This window comes from Dioscorea cayenensis, chromosome 1, assembly GCF_009730915.1.
Source record: "Dioscorea cayenensis subsp. rotundata cultivar TDr96_F1 chromosome 1, TDr96_F1_v2_PseudoChromosome.rev07_lg8_w22 25.fasta, whole genome shotgun sequence".
NCBI lineage: Eukaryota > Viridiplantae > Streptophyta > Magnoliopsida > Dioscoreales > Dioscoreaceae > Dioscorea > Dioscorea cayenensis.
The window spans coordinates 19,070,816-19,094,430 of NC_052471.1; the positions used below are offsets into that span (position 1 = coordinate 19,070,816).

At 42.3% G+C, this 23,615-nt stretch overlaps 2 non-coding genes across 2 annotated transcripts; one reads left to right on the forward strand and one right to left on the reverse strand.

Moving 5' to 3' along the window:
* Positions 1-1,853: 1,853 nt before the first annotated feature.
* Positions 1,854-1,960, reverse strand: LOC120266727. The gene has a single exon (XR_005538261.1). It is a non-coding gene; the product is annotated as a small nucleolar RNA R71 (small nucleolar RNA).
* A 7,869-nt stretch (positions 1,961-9,829) lies between these two features.
* LOC120266580 lies at positions 9,830-9,936 on the forward strand. The gene has a single exon (XR_005538205.1). It is a non-coding gene; the product is annotated as a small nucleolar RNA R71 (small nucleolar RNA).
* Positions 9,937-23,615: the final 13,679 nt, after the last annotated feature.

Genomic DNA, 23,615 nt, shown 5'->3' on the forward strand with positions numbered 1-23,615 from the left:
ACACCAACACTTAACAAGTTATTCATGAAAACAAACTAAACTAGAAGATGAGAAATAGTAAACACTTGGGTTGCCTCCCAAGAAGCGCTTGTTTAACATCACTAAGTTTGACGTACCTTGCCTTACCTCACGGGGGTTCATGGAGGAAAAATACTTCTCTATTGTCACTACAAATCTCTCCGCCATAGTATGGTTTCAACCTATGTCCATTCACCTTGAATGTGCCCTTCTCCGGATGGTTAATTTCAATGGCTCCATGAGGTGAAACTGTGGTTATGGTACACGGACCCGACCACCTTGATTTGAGTTTCCCCGGGAATAAACGTAGGTGAGAGTTGAATAATAACACCTAATCGCCTGCTTTGAAGTCCTTCGGAGTCTTAATATGCTTTTCATGCCACTTCCAAATTCTTTCCTTATATATCCTTGCGTTCTCATATGCCTTCATCCTCCATTCGTCTAACTCGTTGAGATGTAATATTCGTTGCTCTCCAGATTTGCGCAAGTCGAAATTCATAACTTTAATTGGCCAATATGCTTTGTGCTCTAATTCCACCGGTAAATGGCAAGATTTTCCATACACTAAATTATAGGGAGTGGTCCTTATTGGGGTTTTGTATGCTGTTCTATGATCCCAAAGTGTGTCATCTAACCTTTCGGACCAATCTCGTTTCCCTTGTTCCACTGATTTGGTTAAGATTCTCTTGAGCTCTCTGTTTGTAACCTCCACTTGCCCACTCGTTTGCGGATGGTACGGAGTAGCAAGATGATGATGAACTCCATAACGCTTTAACACTTTAGCCAATTGTGTGTTACAAAAATGAGTTCCCCGATCACTAATGATAATTCTTGGAGTTTCAAATCGAGTAAATAACTTGTTCAAAAACTTCACCACAATTCTTACATCATTAGTTGGAAGAGCCTGGGCTTCCACCCACTTAGAAACATAATCAACCGCTACAAGAATGTATTGATTGCCATTGGATTTTGGAAATGGTCCCATGAAATCAATTCCCCATACATCAAACGCTTCGCAAAATTGCATAGGAAACCTTCTCTTCAGTTCAACTTGACGCATAATGCCCCCCCCACTGGGCCTGAATGACAATGCACAATGATATTCCAACCTTCCTCCCTAGAAACACACCTTCACACCACTTGATCTGCACAAATACAGAACAGGTAAGGATCTCCGCATAAAAAATTCTTAAGGTCACTGAAAAAATTTTTCTTCTGTTGAAAGCTTAAACCCTGCTTCAATACCCTTCCTGACAGATATTTCACAAAATCTGTGAACCTTGGAGTATCTCTTAATTCTGAATTTTGTACCGCATACAGATGCTCTTCAGGGAAGAAATCATTGATGAAAATCCCGAGCTCGAACATACACTTAAAAGAAAAGGGAAAGAACTTGTGCAAGAACAGTCTAATCTAGCTAATTTGGAAGTAGAAGAATCTGAAAACATGGCAGAACAGAATGAGCAATAGCAGACATTATCCTATTATGCCATACCTTCAGTAATTGGGACACAATTGAGCATTGTGCATCCTCCGATTACAGCTCAGAACTTCGAGCTGAAGCCGGCATTCATCCATATGTTGCACCAATATGCACAGTTCAATGGTTTGGCCGATGAGGATCCAAAAAGTCATGTAGAGAACTTTCTCGAGGTGTGTGATATGCTGAAGATAAATGGGGTAACGGATGATGCCATCAAGTTGAGAGCCTTCCCATTTTCCTAGAAATGGAGAGCGAAGCAGTGGCTACACTCATTACCTAGAGCATCAATTACCACATGGAAGAAGATGGTAGAAGCTATTATCGGCCGTTATTTCCCTCCCAGAAATCTGCAAAGATTAGAAATGAGATCTCATCCTTTGTACAATTGGAATTGGAGTCTCCATTTGAGACGTGGGAAAGGTTCAAGGAGCTCCTGAGAAAGTGCCCACAACACGGATTCCCGGAGTGGATGATTGTTCAGACCTTTTACAACGGTCTAAATCCGAGTACAAGGTAACTCTTCGATGCGGCAGTAGGTGGTACTTTAGGTAGCAACACCCCCGATAAGGTGCACCAATTAATTGAAGAAATGGGGTTAAACAGCTAATAATGGAATGCCAGGGAGAAGGAAAAGATGGCCGGTCTCCATGAGATACATGCAGTGACTTCTTTGGCGGCTCAAGTAGAATCATTGAGTAAGAAGTTAGATCTTCTAACTTCGAATAGAGTGGCGATTGTGATTACTTGCACTTGGTGATGCATCTTTGGTTGAGAACATCGATTTTGTGGGTAATGGCACGAGGAATCAAGGAAACCCATACAACAATACCTACAAGCCATAGGGCCACCAGGTTTCCAACAAAAAGCCCCAAACATGGAGAACCAAGTTTCAGGTTTGGAGACCTAGATGAATGATTTGGAGAAGGCCTTAACTAGGTTTGTGCAATCATCTGAAACAAGGTTCCAATCAGTTGAGGCTACACTTCACAACCACACTGCCTCTTTGCATAATCATGAAAATCAAGTAGGGTAGATTGCGAAGTCCTTATTGGAAAGGACACATGGAAGCTTGCCGAGTAACACCGAGACCAACCCTAGAGAGCAAGTGAAGGTGATCACATTGACAAATGGTCGTGAGGTTGAGGGTAAGCTTCTAAGTGAGAAGCCGAATGAACACGCACCCGAGGTTATAGAGGTTGAGAAGGGAGTAAGCAAAGAGAAGGAGGTGGCACCCCCACCATTGAAGCCAAGAATACCTTATTCCTCTAGATTGAAGAATGACCAAGTGGATAAATAGTACAAGAAGTTCCTAAGTTTGTTCAAACAACTCCACATTAATATTCCTTTTGTTGAGGCATTTGCCCAAATGCCTAAGTATGCAAAATTCTTGAAAGACTTGTTGACCAACAAAAGGAAGTTAGAGGAGAGTGCTTCAGTGATTTTAGGTGCATCTTGCTTGGTGGTTTTGCAAAAGAACATGCCGAACAAGAAGAAAGACCCAGGAAGCTTCATCATTCCGTGTAATATTGGCAATCTATGTGAAGAAATGGCATTGGAGGAATCAGGGGGCCAATATCAACCTCATGCCACACACCTTTTTTCAAAATCTAGGCTTGGGCGAGCCTAGGCCTACTCGGATTACTTTGTAATTGGCGGATTGAACGGTGAGACATCTGAAGGGTATTATCGATGATGTGCTTGTCAAGGTGGACAAGTATATATTTCCTGTAGACTTCATAGTGCTAGACGTCGATGAGGATGCGGATATACCCTTGATACTTGGGAGGCCGTTTTTACGGACTTTAAAAGCATTGATTGACATGGACGGTGGAGAGCTAACTTTGAGAGTTGGAGATGACAAGCTCACATACTGCCTAGCTGAAACCATACGACATTCTCTTGATTTTGATGATACTTTGTATTTTCTAGACACTAGTGATGACTTTATTGATGAATACATGCAGGAAATGTTCAATCCAGACCCGTATGAGGGTTTGTTCGACCAAGAGGAGGATAATGAAGAAGTAATGATGCTTGGTTCGACGGAAGAAGTACCATCTGCCCCAAGGATCTTGAAGAAGATGCTCTAGAGAATGAAGAGGGCTAGGAGACGCCACCGGAAACACTCCAAGGTTGTTTGAGACATGCGTGAACTGAAGAAGTTGGATGAGCCATTGTTAGGCGGTCCCAAGCCCGATAATTCACCTTCTACCTTTAAGAGATTTTGCTCATCATGTTTCCAAGCCATGGGCAAGAGGAAAATCTTCATCTATGAGCCCCCGTGAGGTAAGACATGGTACGCCAAGCTAATTGATATTGAACAAGCGCTTCTTGCTGGCAACCCATATGTTTACTGTTTTCGTAGTTTAGTAGTTTAGTGTGGTCATGAATAAAGTGTTGAGTGTTAGTGTCTTGATTTTTATATATATTTCTGCTGTGATTTTATTGTGGGTTTTAAAGTTTATCGTGTGTTTTCATGTGAATTTGCCGAAGTTTTGGTCATTTGAGCTATTTCTCATGTTTTTCACTGGTATAAATTGCATATTAGGGAAGGCTCTGAGTGTGTAAACATGTTCAAAAATTTTCTGCAGAGCCTGCAAAGTTTTCTAAGGCATCCAGAGAAAACGCACGGGCATGTGGAATTTCCGCATGCCCATGAATTTGCATTGCGAGCTCACCCAGAGAAGGCACAGGGGCGTGAACTCGCCTCTGTGAACGACTATGCGATTCTCGCACGCCCGTGGGTAATTTCTGCACAAGGTCACCTATGTGAATTCCTGCAGAGATTGGCAGATTATCCCGATAGCACATAGGGGCGTGGACTCAACCCTGTGTGCGACCTTGTGAAAATTGCACGGGCGTTGGTAATTTTTCGCACACCCATGCGAATCTCTGCAGAGGAGCTCTGTCCATTCCGATAAAAACACAGGGTCGTGCGCTTGCCCTATGAGTTGGCCTATGAACGTCCACGCCGTGCAGAATTTCCACACGGCCGTGCGGAACACTTAGCAATTTTTCTCGGATGTCCAGAGCAGCCACAAGGGAGTGTTTTCCGTACGCCCGTGGGAGAGCATTCAGAGGCAGTGAGTATTTTCCCGAGATCACACAGGGGTGTGCATCTGCCCCTATGATGCTTTCTTGTGGAGATGCACTAGCGTGGGTAATTTCCTCACGCCCGTGCAGATGTACAGAATGCCAAGAGGCACGAGTCCTTTTAAAGGGTCATCATTTTTTTCTCATTCCCACACTCCCTCTTCGCCTGAGAGCACCCTCACAATTCATCCCGACTTCGCATTGCCGTATTTGGAGGGATTATTACGTGGTTTTCCGGCCGCTTCAAGGTTTTCCACTTCAACTTGTCTGTAAGCCCTATCTTTTGTTCTCTTCGTAATTATTGATTTTAAACGATAAAACTGGTGAATAATGCTTCGTGTCTATAATTAGAATGAGTATGCATGTTTAGAATGAAGTTAAAAGTGATTTAACGGTGTATTATTTTTTTATTTTTGAGGCGTGGCTGTGCCTTCTTCATGCCCCGTGGATCCACACGGGCGTACGGAAATTCCACACGAACCTTTGGATTTCTGCAGCATTGCTTAATTGACTTGTTTGATCGGTTTTCTTTCACATTTTGTAGATTATGGTACCCAGGTCAAAGAAGCAAGCTGATAAGCGGCCGCGTGAGTCATCTCCTGAGTCCGAGGATATGAGATTCACTATACCTAAGCATCAGGCCTGTTTCAAGCATTTATCGACACTTCGGTTCGGACAGACTCGATTCTTGGACACGAGCATACTCAGAGATTTACAACAAGGAGATGAGTTCACATATGAAGTTAAGGATCTCGTGTCGGTGGGTGGTTGGAGGCAGTTGTTGCCGATTAGAGAGCCAGCCATCCGTGAGCTTACACTAGAGATCTTATCGTTATTCGAGTTCGAAAGATCCTATTCGAGATTTGACAGCCTCGACACCGTTCAGTTCAGAGCACTTAGACATCACCAGAGCATGAGTATCACACAGTTTTCAGTCCGGCTTGGTTTATACGAAGAGCCATTCAAATATACTTAGGAGTATTCTCAGTACTGACTGATTATCCAGGAGCTTTGAAACCGCAAAGAGCTTACAGAGCATTGTGTGGTTAGCGCCAGTACGAGCCACGGGTGTCCAAGGCCATATGCCTTTCCTGACCTGCGTACAGATATTTACATGCCATCATGAGCAGGTTGGTTAATGGCCGTGGTGATAGCACTAGCGTTCTGAGTCGGCGGAGCTTCTGTACTTATATTCGATGTTGCAGGGCATACCGATCCATCTGGGCACATCTTCGCTGAGTACATTCGACATCATGACCAGTATGCCAGATTGGGAGCGATCTTCTCGGGTCCATACATTATGAGATTAGCTCTGGGTATGGGTCTCTTGGGCTCGATTCGCGGGGCCGAGAAGACGAGTATATCTGCGCCCCTGAGCTTAGAGATGATGAGATTGATGGGCAAGGTTCGTAGAGTTCGGACGGGGGTTTATGCTCTGGTTTTACCGGGCCCAGAGATAGCCGAGGAGGAGGGTGATGATGCTGAGGCTTTCAGCCTGCCCCCGAGCCTCATTCAGCACCTATGGAGACTGAGGCACCTCCGGTGACAGAGGACCTAACCCTAGTATGCATGTTTTCACCATCTTGAGCCCATGATTGTTTTGAGAGGCTCGAGAGTGCAATGGGGGTGATACGAACAGACGTAGCAGAGGCCCGAGCAGAGATTGCTGATATTAGGGCTGCGCAGGCCGCACAGTATACGCAGTTCATGGCATGTTTCGACACATTATAGCAGATCTTAGAGCGAGACGTCGGCTCGTCATTTGTCCTACGGCCAAGAACTCCCCCGGTATCTCCGGCACTTCCATTACCTGTTCCAGCACCAGTTAACCCACCATGTACTTAATCACCACCAGCAGCAGCAGTAGAGCTAAAGGACGACATCGACACTTGATTGTATTTTCCTCGTCTTTTACGTCCGTATTTTATTTTGGACTTGTATAGTTAGAAAGGACATTCCTTTTGAGTTTATTTTCATTTTGTTTTTCGAGTTGTATTCATTGTCTTATGTTTTATATACTCGAGTTATGTTTGTTTTTATTGAGCTTTACTGATCCCCTTAGTGCATCCATGCAGATGGCCTTGTCATCATGGTAATTGAGACTTTGTTGTGGGCATGGCCAAGGTGTTTCAGCACTTGGCCATATGAGCTTCATAACCCATTGGAACAACACTCCCAAGGACTTAGCTCCATCAAATGCAACACTAGGAGTCAGGGGAGTATTGTTTTGATTGCTCCTCCCACATCTGAATTTAATTGATTTACATTATGAATGAGCTTGCATGTGTACATTGGGGACAATGTACAACTTAACTGTGTGTGTGGGGGGGGGGAGTTTTATAGTGCATGCATCTCTTTAAAATAGTAGTTTTGATTGATATACATGCTCACATAGCCAATGGTGGTTCACCTTAGTTGCATTGATTGTATTGTTGAGTTTATGAGATTTTTTAACATTGAATGTTTTTATGCTTTAGTTTTTTCTTGAATTTCTATGAATTTATGCCCGATTGACACTTGTTGCGCTACTCACTCTTTGAACTCTTTTGGAAACTCATGTTTGATGTATAAGGTACTAGTTATAGTTGTTTATTGTATTAATTCTGAAAAAAATGGAAAAAATGAAAAGAAGGAACAAAATATTTTTATTGTTTATTTGTGCATGTTGGGTGGAAAGGGCTACCACCTATGAAGTATGAAGCTATTCTCATAAGTCAGATACTAGTTATGCCCTAATGAGAGAAAACGTTATCTTATAGGATGAGTGAAAGCTACCACTCCGGTAGAAACAGCTACCACTTCGAAAGTGTGAAAGCCACCTTAGCGGCGCTTTGGAAAAGGCTACCTTAGAGGATGTGTGAAGCTACTACCATTTTTTAAATTTTTGTTACTTTTTGTAGATAAATAAGTCCCTTGTACTTAGAACAGTGAGGAGTATACTTTGGGTTGCTTTGAGTGAGTTCACACACTTACACCATTTCAGGTTTGCTGCCTTTTTTCATTCAAGTTTTTAGCTAGAGCATTGATTTTTCATATTTAGTGTGAAAATTTCCCTTACTTGTAGAATGCCCTCTTTGTATGCTTTGGTGAACCTAAGGCCAAGCACTTCCAATATTTCCTTCATCCATGCACATAATGTTTCAATTTTTTCTTGAGGACAAACAAAAGTTTAAGTGTGGGGGAGTTCGATAAGTTCTTGTGCGATAGGAATGCGAAGCATTCTTTCCTTATGTTGAGCATTACTTTTCTTGGGTTTTAACGCTAATATGGCTGTATTTATGTTACTTTTATGGAGGTAGGGTTATGAGCCGATTATGAGAGAAAGAAGCCAATGTGGGTCATAATGCACTAATTTGGAGGAAATCTTACTAAGGGTTCAAACGTGAAGACACAGATCGGGTTCCAAATGTAGAAATGTGTGCCAACCTCCTCGTACTCGAGTTAGAACAACTATTTAGAGGGACACAAGGGCAGTCACATTCAAGCATTCCGACTTGTGCATATAGAACAAGATCTTGACCAACATGTCTGTTATTAAAGAAGTAAGGCGATCTACGACGTAAATGTGTGCACGTTTACATTACCTCGATGAAAGTTTGGATTTTGGGAGTATTTCAGTCGGTAATCATGAAAGGTGGTATTATAGAAAAACACCGTAGTAAAAATATTGCAGACGAACCTTTGATTCACGCCCGGCCGAGAAAAATAGGAAAAACAAACTGGGGTTTGAGAGGTATTGGCTAGGACTTGGAGAAGTTCTATAGCTCGGACATCGTGTGCAGTTTGGAAGAAGGTTAGTGGGAGAGCTTTCGTCGGCATCGATTCGGTGAGGTGTATCCTAGGCCGGACAAAGGAACCCTTGCGATGAGTAGAGGACTCTCCACAAGACCATCGCCACTACTAACAATGGGGTCTCCTATGGACGTTTTGTTTTTACATTCGATTTCATTGATTGTATCTAGCTCCATTGAGAGCTAAACCCCTAGTGGGTACTTGGGTATTTGTGAACCCTAGGATGTATTCGTTTCATTGAATCTCTATATTATGCTTTCAATTAATTGATGTTTTTTTTGTGAGTTCCAATCTTGGGGACTTGATTGTATGAATACTCCCCTAGAGTGACACTAGGGTTGAGAGTTCATCTTGGTAACTCTTGTGAGTGAGTGACACACAACGAGAGTTAGACAAAGCTAGATTGGAAAGGGTTGTGAGGGTGATTCAAGAGGTAGCGGAGCGTCCCCTTTCCCCTTCGGTGTGATCTATCCTATCTCCACGTTCTAATAGTTCTTTGCGGCCATAATAGAGTGAATGGGCTAAGGAATGACCTTCCGCTGGGGCTTAGTTCCGAGTGCAATGGAGTGAAGCGCTGAAATGATTTTAGTACCTAGGGCTTAATTGTGGCTAGGGATCTTCCACCTGGACCAAAGGTTTAGGTCTATACATAGGAATAGGGTTTATCACTTGGAATCCCAAGAGCTGATTACAATTCTATGCGAGTGTGAGATTGAGAGGTTATTTAATCTCTCCTCCAGGTATAGAGTTAGGCATGGTTTACCTTAGATTTGGGATCATGTAATTATGGATTTCTATGACTCATTTTTGCATCAATTAGGAAGTATAATAGAGGGTTCTTGCACTTGAAACGATTGTCTTAGGCGGATTAATATCCGGGTACCCCATCATTATCAATTACCTTACCTTCTCATTTATTTGTGCTCTCTATCTTGTTGCTTTTATTATTGTTATTTCATATTTTGTTACACTTATCACTATTCATCTTCCACATTAGCTAAGAAACAACTTAAGTGATTCCTCAAACCCAAATTATAGGTATTGCTGTAAGGATTGCCTTGGTATCTCATTGCATTATCCACATAGTCAACTTGCTCAACGGAGGATGTACCACCAATGGCTATCGAGCAATCGGATGGGGCATGTCCCCCTCCACATCCATCATAACTCTTTACGGCCTCTAATCTCAAAGAAGCTATAGTGTCTAACTTCTTCCTCAATGCCTTCACTTGGGCCGCCAATGATGTAACCGCATCTACCTCATGGATGCCGGCCACTTTCTTCTTCTCCCTAACATTCTCAACCCCATTTCTTCAATTAATTGCCGAGGGCTTCTCCGGGGATCTTGCTTCCTAAAAGTACATCCCTCACTGTGCATCAAGTAGCTGTCTTGTACTTAGATTCAAACCATTGTAAAAAGTTTGAATGATCATTAACACTAGAAACCCATGTTGAGAACACTTTCATAAGAGTTCCTTGAACCTTTCCCATGTCTCAAATAGAGACTCTAATCCTATTTGCACAAAGGACGAGATCTCATTCCTAAGCTTTACAGATTTTCTGAGAGGGAAATAACAAGCAAGAAAAGCTTCTACCATCTTCTCCCATGTAGTAATAGATGCTCTAGGTAATGAGCGTAGCCACTGCTTCGCTCTACCATTCAAGGAAAATGGGAAGGCTCTCAACTTAATGGCACCATCCGTAACACCATTGATCTTGAGCATATCACACACTTCCAAAAAATTCTCTATCTGACTATTTGGATCTTTACTGGTGAAACCATTGAACTGTGCGGACTGTTATAACATGTGGATGAATGCTAGCTTTAGCTCAAAATTCTGAGCTATGATTGGGGCCCGGACAATGCTAGATTGTGTCCCTAACACTAATGGTCTAGTGTAATCAGAGAGTGTTCTCTGCATTTTATTCTATTCCTCCATGTTGTCAGACCCTTTAACTTCCACTTAAGCTCGATTCGACGGTGCTTACACAGGTTCTTTACCCTTTCTTTTGAGTGTATGTTTAAGTTTGGGATCACCTTCAATTAATATTGAAGGGTTCCCTCGGGTCATAACCCAGAGCTCCACCAAAAAGAAAACAAAATTACAACGATGGAAGAATAAAAAGATATGAAATAGAATGAATGAATGAATAGCCAAGATAGCAAAGTATCTCTAAATGCCTACACCCCAGCAACGGCGCCAAAAACTTGACAAGACCCTTTACTCGATCCGCAAGTACGCATTTGTCGAAGTAATAAAAAATCCCAACTGAGTGGGGTACTGATAAGTGCTTGAGTAGGCATATTTTTATATATGTTTTACATGCATTGAGCATCATTTTTACCACATGGTTTATGTCTCATATTGTGTATTTGGTGTTCTTTTATGCATATAGGTTGTGAATGCCTTGAAGAGTAAAAAAGGAAGCAAAGATAGGCTATAAAGACATAATGTTGGGACTTCTTGTTTAATTCAAGGACCAAGACACGAGAAGAGTTCATTAACATGGAGATGTGTGCCAACTTCCAAGAGGATTCAAGTCAATTCACTAGTTGGAACGGCACAAAGGCAGCCATATCTTCATGTTCATTCTCTTTGTGAGGATTGCAAGACATTTCAAAGATGCGTCGATAAAGAAAAGTCTTATAGCCAACCACATGGATGTGTGCCTGGACATGTGGCCTGAAGAGAAGAGTGTTTGGACAACGGTTTGTGTGATGACAACGTAGCAATTTCACTTTAGCAAAAATTACTGTTCACGCACCCGTGTGGAAATTCCACACGGCGGCGTGGAAAATTCTACGACCCATGCGCGCATGGAAAAATCCACATGGGTGGTGAGGGGTCACGTGATAAACACAGTCTAAGGCCTATAAATAGCTGTTTTGGCCTATTCTTTTTCATCTTTTGTGCGGCTCTTGAGGGGTGAGATGGCAAGGGTTTGGAGAGAAGGTCTTTGCTGCTTGGGAGGCACTTTGTCACCAACTTTAATCGATTCCTCATCCGTCATAGCATCAAGGAAGCACTGGTGAACCTATCTTTGGAGAGGGTCCTTCAAGACGTCGAAGCTCTCCATTAAGGCCATCAGTTCATATATAAGGGGGTTTATTTTTATGGTTTTAATGTACTTTCATTCATTGATGGTGTGTTTTGTATGTTGTTCCATGGAGAACTAAAATCCTAGACGGTATTTTAGCTTGTGAACCCTAGGATTCTCATCTTGTGTGGATTTGCTTTGTGTTTGTATTTAATCCGAGTTTGAATAAGTTTCATTCTTGATTGTTTAATGCTTGCTTGCCTTATTGATCTTATTTTTATTTGGTTTGCATGATTTGTTGCCTTGGTGGAAGAGAGATCTCCATTAGTGTTAGAACCTCAAGATTGAAGCGGGTTGAGAGGGTGAGTCATGAGATAGTGAAAGTATCCCCTTTCCCTCCAGTGGGTGTATTCTATAACCATTCCCCAGACACTATGCAACCATATTTGGTGAGAGGCGTGACATTGCTCGATTTCTCGATTGGGGCCTTGTAGGGGGTTAGCATCTTTCGCCGGGAATTAGGGTTGGATCAATCTTTAGGAATCAGTTACACCTTTCAGAATCCCAAGAGTGCTTTGCGGTCATATGTGGTATGAGGTGTTAAGATTGAGCGGTTTCTCCACCGGGACCTTGTAGGCGCCTAGTATCAGTGATCTAGAGACAGATATGATTATATTTGGATTTTCACGACTTAACTTACTCATCATAGAAACACTTTGCATATCTGGTACCTAATATCTGAATCCTAGGGGGAGCATTGCCTGAATACACCACTTTTACTGATTGAGATCTTCCTTTATTTTACCCTTTCATATTCATCTCTCGTATTCATTTCTTCGCACATTAGATCATCATACCTTTCCATTTATCATTAGGCTAGAAAGCAAAGAAGAAGTTAGTACTAGTAGCCCTGTTCCCTGTGGATTCGACTACCCGACTCACCAGGTATTTTATTACTACGACACCCATGCACTTGCGGTTTACACGCATATTCGGACGTGTCCGAGTATCGTATCCATAGAGTGTAGGGAATAAAAAATACCTAAATTTCTACTTAACTAAGTGAAGATGAATAATGATTGTATTGATAATATGTGATGTAAACAGAAAAGGAACTTTGGGGCTAGACTTTTTGCTGGGCATATTTTGGGAGACACTTGAGATGCTTGTGGCAACCTTGGGGAGGACAAGAAGGGCAAGGAAGCTAGAAGATCATCCAAGCCCAAGGTCCAAGACTCTCAAGGAAAGAAGGCAACTTCATTCAAGGGGAGATCTACCACGATTTGGAGGAAGGAGACCCACGGCTAGAGGAAGCGTTATTCGCACTTCTTTGGTGGGGAAAGCATCATTCGGCATATTCTTCACCTCCTCCTCCACCATATTTTCATCTAGGGAGTGCTCATTTATGCTTTTTGTTTCATGTTTTTGCTTGTTTGTATTGCTTGTTGTGGGATGATGACACACTAGACCCCCAAGGCCACCTGGTGTTGGTGAACCTTGGGGGCTTTTATCATGTATGTTGGATGATAACTTCTTAATTCTATGTTTGGGTAATTTTGAGATTTAATCCATTGTTTTCATGCTAAGTGCTACACTATGGAGAAATCCATAACTCTTTTATGAGTGATGCTTGTAGATGTGACTTGCTCGCATGTATTAGATCATGAATTGATTAGAAGGGGATACTTGTATCATCACACCAAGAAATCGGGTATTTGGTAGCCCTCCATGTAGGTTTAATCCGAAGAAGAGTAGGTTTACTCCTAAGTGAGATTTCCTCATACTTAATGCAATTGTAGGGATATGTATTTGGGAGAAATTCCTATCTATGTTCGTATGGGATTAGGGTTCAATCACGAAATTGGGGTTGTTCTAATCTTGGAATCTCATGGTCCATTTTTACCCTTGCATCTTTAGATCATCATCCATGTTGCATGATAACCCCTCAAGGGATCCACATCCATAGGCCTTTGTATTTCATTGATTCTCTTGCTTGCTCATTGCTTGTTCTCTCTAATTTGTTGGCAAATACTGCTTTTAGCTTTTAATTACATTTAGTAAAGTAAAATCCATCACTTGAGATCTTAGGCTATATAATAGCTCAAGAAGGAGTAATAGGAGATCCTTAGCCCCGTGGAATACGATCCTCGTGTCCTCACACGAGGTATTACTTAGTGATCCCAGTACACTTGCGGGAAGCAATCGCTTTTTAGCACCATTGCCGGGATGTTTAAAGAAATCTAGGAAACTTTTTAGATTATTACTCCAGCCATTTCATTCTTTACTGAATATTGTTATTTTTCTTTTCCTTTAATCTTAACTTTCTATCATCTTTCTCAATTTTTGCAAGGTAATCGTGTATGGCACGCCTCAAATCCATCGATATTGATTACACCGGATAATGAAATTGAAAAGAACTTTTGCATCGGAGATTGAGAGAGGTTGGTGAAGGATCGGGTACTGCAGTAACATTGAAATTGAGGATAGAGAGTCTTCAATCTTGGCCGAAGAGCGACGCACTCTATCCGAATATGAAAGACCACAATTCACAAGAGATGAGTTTAGTGTTAAAGCACCGACAGTGGTATCCAACAACTTTGAAATTAAAGCGAGTACAATCGGCATGGTCCTGAACTCGGGTTCAATTCAATGGTCTAGCAAATGAAGATGCACATGACCACCTTTCCCTGTTCGTCCAAATTTGCTCTACATTCAAGATTAATGGGGTGTCCGACGATGCGATCCGTTTGAGACTATTTCTATTTAGTTTGAGAGACGGAGCTTATCATTGGCTTACATCAATGTCTCTGGGGTCTATTAAAACATGGAAGGATATGGTTGAGAAGTTCCTTGGGAGATACTTTCCGCCAAGCAAAGCCCGGCGGTTGAGGCAAGAAATTTCAGCCTTTAAACAAGGGGAGTCCAAAACATTGTTTGAAGCCTATGAGAATTCAAGGATCTCCTTAGAAGGTGCCCCCACCATGGTTTTTGCCTCATGGATGTGAGTACAAATCATTTACAATGGACTCGAATTATGCTACTTGCCAACTCATTGATGCCGTAATGGGTGGTTCCCTTTAGCAACAAGTATCCTGGATGAGGCCGAGTAATTACTTAAGTCTATGGAAAGCAATGAATCATATTGGGCCTCAAGAGGATCTACACAAAAGACTGTTTGGCTTTATGAAGTTAGTAGTAATGATGCCTTGGCTGCGAAGGTTGATGTGTTGACTCGAAAAGCTTGATCTTCTCATGGATGAGTTCGAGGTCGTAATCGTTGATGAATTGTAGCACTTGTGGTGGTGAGCATGATGCAGCCCAATGTCTAATTGCTAGCTCCTCGCTATGCATCCATTGGAGAATGTTGACTACATTGGAGGGCAACGAAATCAAGGGAACCCGTATAGCTCAACTTACAGTCCAGGGTGGAAGAATCACCCAAATTTTTAATGGAACCAAGGCCAACAACAACAAAGAGGTACACCATCTCAAGGATCTCAATTCCAACAACCAGCCTTTGAGAGGAAGTTTTTCATCTGAAGAGGTCCTTGCCAAGTTCATGCTCAGTACCAATGACAGGTTCAATAGTCTAACTAGTAGCATGGATGCACAATTTGGCAAGGTGAATGCTCAGCTCACTCAGCAAGTCGAACAGTTCAATGAGATAGGTTCTGTTTTGAGAAACCTCCAAGCTTCTGTGAAATCTCTTGAGCATCGAGTGGGGGAACTCATGAAGGCACACTCTGAACGTCCTCTAGGTTGTCTTCCAAGCAACACGGAAGACAATCCAAGGGAGCACTTAAAGGCCATTGCTCTTAGAAGAGAGAGGCAGGTGGAGACAAGGGTCGAGGTTGACCCAAGTGTCAAGAAAAGTGGGGTAGCCTCCGGGGAAGACCCCAAGCTAGTTGAAGAAAACAATGAAGACAAAAAAATCGTGGAAGAAATGACAAGTTCCAACAACAAGGACCAACAAAATCATCCGCGTGATAAACCTCCAATCCCTTATCCAACCGTATGAAGCATGACAAGGAGGATGTTCACTTCAAAAAATTCATGAACATCTTCGAACAACTCCATTTGAACATCCCGATAGTTGAAGCGTTGACTTAAATGCCGAAATATGCCAAGTTTTTAAAAGAACCCCTTACGAACAAGAGAAAGTTGGAGGAAGAGGGCACGGTTGCGCTTACGGGGAATTGCTCGGCCATCGTAGAAAAGAAGCTCCCATAAAAGTTGAAAGATCCGGGAAGCTTCATTATCCTGTGTATGCTTGAAGGTGGAATCCAAGAAAATGCTCTAGCAGATTCGGGGGCTAGCATAAACTTCATGCCCTACACCATGTATTTGAAACTTGGCTTGGATGAGTTGAGGCCCACGAGGATGACCTTTCAATTGGCAGATCGATCAACAAGAAAACCTCGTTGGATTGTTGAAGATGTAATTGTCCGAGTGGACAAATTTGTTTTTCCCGTGGATTTTGTCATCATGGACATAGATGAAGATGTGGAGATACCACTGTTCTTGGCCGACCATTCCTCAGCACCTCGGGTGCCTTGATTGACTTGAAAGGCGGAAAGTTAACGTTAAGAGTCAGAGAAGAGGAAGTGTGTACACTTTGCCGGCTGCCATGAAACATTCTTTAGATCATGATGACACACTTTACTTCATTGATGAAACTGATAGATTGATTTCTGATTGTGTGCAGGAGGTGCACTCTATAAATCCTTTGGATGAATACTTGGGAGAGTTGGAGAATGAAGAACAAGGAGAACCTCACCAACATCCTCAAACTCATAACTTGAAGCAACCAAAAGAGAGAGTGTCCTGCACTAATGCTAAGGAAAAAAAGAAAAAAGAGTCATTTGTCAAGAAGATGTGGAGGGAGATTCATGGGAGGAAAAAGAAAAGTACCAAACTTCATCACCCCACATCTCAAGGAGGAAAGGTAAATTTTTCACCCCTCTCTACTCATGAGCAATTCGAGGTCTTTTCAATGTTGTCACTGAATTTACCGGGGAGAAGCAACACTACAAAGGAAATCGGGGGTGGTTTCAAACTCTTTGAGCCACCATGAGGTAAGAAATGAGGAACGTCTGGCTCGTGATGTTAAACAAGCGCTTCTTGGGAGGCAACCCAAGTGTTCTTTGGTGTTTTCTTGCATTTTTCGTATTCTAGGTCTTAGTTCATTTAAACTCTTGTATTTCTTAGACTTGTTTTACTTTTGAATAAGTTCATGCTCACACACTTGGCATGCTCTCATCATTTTAATTGTGGTATATTTGTTCAACTTCTTGAGAAACTCATGTTTAGGTGTTAATTCATGCACTAGATCATCGTTTTATTCATTTCATTCGTGTTTGGAGAAGCCTTCGACCTTGCAACACCATGTTTACATCATTTAGGGCAAGTTTTTGGAGTTTTAAATAGTTTTAAAGGGCATACGACCTTACTGGGCCTTATGATGGCCGTCTGAGACGAACATAGAGCCAACCCGTGGCTCTGTGCCATCTCAGACCGCCCCTCAAACGGCCCCCATACGGGGCCGTCTGAGTTGGGGCTCCTTTCGGACGAGAGGGGCCTCTCGGCCCATACGGCCCCCATACGGGGCCGTATTTGGGCCGTATGGGGCATGCCCCCTTTTTTAACCGTCATCCTTACTCTCTCTCTCTTCCATTCTCTCATTTTTGTCATCCTCCACTGAATTTCTCTCTTCATTCTAACTGAATTCTTGACCAAATCTCCTCATTTTTCCTCCTAAATCTTTTTCTCACACATTGGAGACGTCGCCTAGTGGTTTTCACCGAGTTTAAAGCTTGTTTTCTCAAGATTTCGTCGGTATGCTTTTTCTATGCCCTAGTTTTATCTTTCTCATTTCTTGGGCATTCTTGGAGATTTTGTGTGGGATTTCTTTAGCATTTTGCTTGGGTTTAATGATGTTAATGTCATGGATGAATTTTCCTTCAAATTTATGTAAAAAAAATTTTCAATGCTTTGAATATAGGGGAGACTCTTGCCGCATGAATAGTGACCATACGGCCGCCATACGGCCGTATGACCCCAAAAATTCGATTTTTCATTTGCTTCCTCTATCTATAGCATTTTATTTTGATTTATCTTGTATCCCTATGAGCTTGAACAAAGTTTATCTTCATTTTAGGGATGCCTAACACAAAACTGCTCGCCTCCAAGTGCCCAAGAACCACCTGGCCCTCCTCTACACCCGATGAGCCCGTCTTCAAGTTATCCCATCATCGAGAGAGATATGATCGATTGAAAACAAAACCATTTGGAACATTGTGCTACCTTGATTGGTGACATGGTCCCCTTACGTATATCCCACAAATGCACGGGTTTGTCGAACTAATAATCCCGGGTGAGCGGGTATCGAATCCATAGGGAGTAGGGAATAAAAATACTTAATTCGATTCTTAGCTATGTAAAAGATCAATGATAATGAGTGTGACAATGATTAATTTCTCAACAGTAAAAGCAACAAGTAAGAGAGCAAAAGTTAAGAAGGGGGTAAGGCAATCGATAAAGATGGGGTACCTGGATAATGCTCCACCTAGGATAATTATTTCAAGTGCAAGAACCCTCTATTATGCTTCCTAATCAATGCAATTATGAGTCGTGGAAATCCTTAATAACATAGTCCCAAATCTAAGGTTAACAATAATGAACTCTATACATGTCCCGGAGGAGAAATCAAACAATCTCAACACCTCGCACTCGCATAGAGTTGCAATGAGCTCTAGGGATTCCAAGTGATAAATCTCTTCCTTATTATAGACCTAACCCTTTGGTCCAGGTGGAAGGTCCCTAACCACAATTAAGCCCTAGATACTAAGATCTTCTCAATGCTTCACTCCGTTGCACGCGCAACTAAGCCCCAGCGGAAGTTCATCCCTTAGACCATTCACTCTATTATGGTCGCAAAGAACTCGAGGAACGGAGGTAGAATCTATCACGTCGGAGGGGAAAGGGGACGCTCCTATACCTCTCGACTCACCCTCTCAACCCTCTCCAACCTAGCTTTGTCTAACGCTCGTGGTGTGTCACTCACTCACAAGGTTACCAATAAGAACTCTCAACCCTAGTGTAACTCGAGGGGAAATGTTCATACAATCAAGCATTCAAGGTTGGAACTCACAATAAACATCAATTTATTGAAAGCATAATAAAGAGGTTCAAAGAAATAAATACATACTAGTGCTCACAATACCCGAGTACCCACTAGGGTTTTAGCTCTCCATGTAGCTAAGTACAATCAAAGAAACAGAATGTAAAAAGAAATGAATCCATAAAGGAAGCCCCTCGATAATCGTGTCGATGGTCTTGCGGAAAGTCCTCTACTCGTCATCCAATGATTCCCTCGTCCGGTATAGGATACGCCTCGACGGAAGCTCCCCTACCAACCTTCTTCCTAAGGAATAACGATGTCAGAGTTGTAGAACCTCTCCAAAACCTTGGCCAATACCCTCGAAACCCTAGCCGAAGCCCTCTCTCAAGTTGGGGAAAAGATGGAGAAAAGAATACCAAAATCGGGGATGAATCGGCTTTAAATAGGGCTGGAATCGAGTGACTACACGGGCGTGTATGCTCCACGCGCCCGTGCTGAATTTCCACACGGACGTGGATAATTTCCACAAGACTGTGTGGATTCTCTGTTTCTCTTGTTTCTCGGCCGGCTATGAACAGTGCTGCTACAATATATGTTACAGTGTCACTACAGTGCTCTACTACAGTATTCGTCCTGAATAGCTTCCTAAATCCATACTTTCAGCGGAGTAACACAAACGGGCACACGTTCACATCATGGATCACTTGCTTCTACAATGACAGGTATGTTGGTGGAGCTCTTGTTCTATGTGCATAAGTCGGAATGCTCGAGTGTGACTGCCTTTGTGTCCCTCCAAATGGATGTGCCAAACTCAAATACGAGGAGGTTGGCACACACTCTAGCATCTCACATCGACCTATGTCTTCGCGTTTGAACCTTAGCAAGATTTCCTCCAAAATTGGTGCATTGTAGTCCACATTGGCTTATTTCCTTCATACTCGGCCTCTCATCCCTACCTGCACGAAAGTAACATAAAAACACACATATTAGTGTAAAAACCCGAGAAAAGTAATGATCAACATAAGGAATAAACGCTTCACATTCGTATCGCACAAGCACTTATCAATTGGGGACTTGTGGAGAACCTTGGGATTGCAAGTCAAGTAAGGGAATGGCTATCAAAAAATGGTTGGGACAAGCTTTTTGCTATAAACGAGCCAACCTTTCGTCAATTAACCTTGGAGGTTTTGAGTACATTTGAGGCACAACAAGATGGAGAATCTGTGTGGAATAGGAAAATTATCACCATCTATTTTCAAGCTTTTGGAAGGAAGCGTACTATGCACTACTTGGATTTTGCCAAGTACTTGGGGATCTATGATGATGAGTTTATCAACTCCATGCCCGGTAAACGTCTTAAGCTTGATTTCCCAAGTGAAGTGGGTAGAAGCAAATATTAGGCGACTTTAGCGGGTGATGATCAAACTCGAAAGGCTCAGCAGCATGATTGACCCGGCACACAGATTCATTCATTCTTTGATTGCTTGATCTATTTGGGGTCGAGCCAAATAGCAAGGGGGTTGTCACTCAAGCCAATATTTACACGATGTATGGCATCTTCGAGCGACACCCTACTCACCTTGGCCACCTTGTCGCCAATGCATTTCTTCACCAGGGCTCGTATACAAGATTGGGAGCTATATTTATTGGGCCCTATGTGACTAGATTGATCCATGGCATGGGTTTATTTGAGCAGAAACGAGGCATGACCAGTGTAGGAGGTACAGCACCCCTTGGACCGGGCCACATATGGGTGATAGGCTTGGTGGTCGCACGTGGCAGACCCACACGTAACTAGGCCACTGGTGAGTCTAGTCAGCGACAGACAGAGCACACATAGTTAGACCTTGAGGGCGCACCTACTCCTACCCCCGGCGCTACATCTTTACCTGACTTCGACATGAGACTGAGGGGGATTGAGGGAGAGGTTCAGGTTGTGCGTCAGGAGCAGCTTAAGATTCGTGGCCAGCTTCACCATATCATTGAGGGACAGCGCCGGCTCGAGGCAGATCTTCACCGTTTCCTCACCTCCTACTATGGTTCATCCTTGTACACTGTGGCCACTTCTTCTACCGCCATGCCACGACCACCAGTACCAGATTGTGATGAGTAGCTGCTTGTTGGAGCTTGGATACCTATTGTTTACTTTTGCTTGCTTTGTTTTGTATTTTTGTATTTTGTTGAGTTGGTATGGTTCTATCCTACCGAGTTGTGTTGTCGAACTTTAGTTTATTTTCACCTTTGTTTTTTGTTGACTACTCTTTAGTTTCTCCCTTGTGCTTGTATTTTTAAATCTTTGTAGAATGATGATGTCCCCTATTTGCCTCGCAAGGCATTGAGGGAATTTGGTGAGCTTTCCTGGTTTTAATGGAGGTCGGACAAGACATGTATTGCTCGCCACAGATTTTCTCACGTCCTACCACACGACGAGCACAAGTTGAACCGGGGATTTTGTTTTCACCCTTCTCTATTATTTTCATTACTTTATCTAGCATGCTTTTCATGATTAGTGTACATTGAGGGCAATGTACAACATTAAGTATGGAGATGGGTGTATTTCATGTATTAGGATTATTTGCTACATGCTAGTGTTACCTATGATGGCTTTGATCATTCTTGTAAGATTCTTTTAGCTTGGACTAATGATTGATGTGAGTTACTTGTTTCTATGCTTTATTGAATCCTGTTTTACCACTAGTATTGTCATGTGCACTGAAATTTTTGTCGATGCCCTGGGAATAGCCAGTGTGACTACTCTCTAACTCTCTTGTATGCGTAACACACTACTTTGAGTACTTGGCCTTAGAACACTAAGTTCTTTACCTCAATGGACTCTTAAGAACTTCTAAGTCTTGTTGAGCTAATCCTAGTTTTGTGGCATGTACTCGTACTCGAAGATGTGATCTAGGGTGAATGTATGAGTCTATGTCGAGATTCCTCCGCTATTGAAGCATGAATGCGTCTATGTGGATCTAGATCGAGTAGTTGGGTGGCTCTTGTGCCCTAACCAGCATGTGCACCCTCCATAAAAGATTTTTAAAATGATTTTTCTTGCAGTCTACGTTAGTCGGACTCCAAAAAGAAAAAGAAATGAATGATGAAATGAAAATAAAACCTAGTGATCTTTTTGAGTACCTACCAAAGGTTTTGAGTAGAAAGTGGACTTAGTTTCAAGGTATTGAATTAGAAGGATCTTATTTGGCCATTGAAGTAGCACTTAGTAGTTTAAGACATAGTATTCTTTATATGTGGAGTGATTGGCATCTAGATCTGTACTGATTGAAGTCTTAGGCTAAACCAGATCAGGGTAAATGAGATATAAGATTCACTTACACGACACAGAAATATAAGGGGTGAGGCAGGATATTTTTATTATGCTTATTGACTATAACTCAACATCTATGTATCATTGTCCATTGCTTTTGGAGTTTTATATTTACTTGATGCTAGAGGTAATGCATTTAGCCACATCTCAGTCTTTTTGTCTTTCATGAGTTGATTGCTTGGGGACAAGCAACGCTTAAGTGTGGGGATATTTGATAAGGGTCTAAATGTAGATGTTTTCATGTATATATCGTATTCACTTTGCATGTATTTTGTGAGGTTTGATGCCCATTTTGCGCTTAATCATCTACTATTTGCTTTGTAGGGCATAAGGAAGCCATGGAGAATAAGAAGATATCATTTGGGCGAAAAGAGAAGAAAACAGGAATTTCATACTACCCCCATACTACCCAGTATGGGGGCCATATGTACTGTAGCAGCAGAATGATTCGGAGTGTCTTCCCAGATTTCCATACTACCCAGTATATGGGGTCATATGAAGGCCGTATGCACCCCGTATGGAACGCGAATCTAGGGTTTTTGAGTGCTATACGACCCCTATACAACCCCCATACGACCCGTATGACCCAGAGGGTATATATACTGACTTTTAGTGTAGAAAAGGAACTTTGGGAGACACTTGAGAGGCTTGTGGCGACTTTGGGGAGGAGAAGAAGGGCAAGGAAGCTAGAAGATCATCCAAGCCCAAGGTCCAAGACTCTCAAGGCAAGAAGGCAACTTCATTCAAGAGGAGATCTACCACGATTTGAAGGAACGAGACCCGCGGCTAGAGGAAGTGTCATTCGGCAATCTTTTCGCAGGGGAAAGTGTCATTCGGCATATTCTTCGCCTCCTCCTCAACCATTTCATCTGGGGAGTTTCATTTATGCTTTTGTTTCATGTTTTGCTTGTTTGTATTGCTTGTTGTGGGATGATGACACACTAGATCCGCAAGGCCACCGGGTGTTAGTGAACCTTGGGGGGTTTTATCATGTATGTTCGATGATAACTTGTTAATTCCATGTTTAGGTAATTTTGAGATTTAATCCATTGTTTTCATGCTAAGTGCTACACTAAGGAGAAACCCATAGCTCTTTTATGAGTGATGCATGTAGATGTGACTTACTCGCATGTATTAGATCATTAATGGATTAGAAGGGGATACTTGTATCATCACGCTGAGAAATCGGGTGTTTGCTAGCCCTCCATGTAGGTTTAATTTGAAGAAGAGTAGCTTTACTCCTAAGTGAGATTTCCTCGTACATAATGCAATCGTAGGGATATGGATTTGGAAGAAATTCCTATCTATGTTCGTATGGGATTAGTGTTCAATCGCCGAGAAATTGGGGTTGTTCTAATCTTGGAATTTCATTGTCCATTTTACCCTTGCATCTTTAGATCATCATCCATGTTGCATGATAACCCCTCAAGGGGATGCACATGCATAGGCCTTTACATTTCATTGATTCTCTTGCTTGCTCATTGCTTGTTCTCTCTGATTTGTTGGCAAATTCTGTTTAAGCTTTAATTATATTTAGTAGAGTAAAATCCATCGCTTGAGATCTTAGGCTAGATAATAGCTCAAGAAGTAGTAATAGGAGATCCTTAGCCCCATGGAATACGATCCTCGTGTCTTCACAGGAGGTATTACTTGGCGATCCCGTACACTTGCGGGGAAGCAATCAAGGGTGGAAAGAGCTACCACCTATGAAGTATGAAGCTACTCTCATAAGTCGGATACTAGTT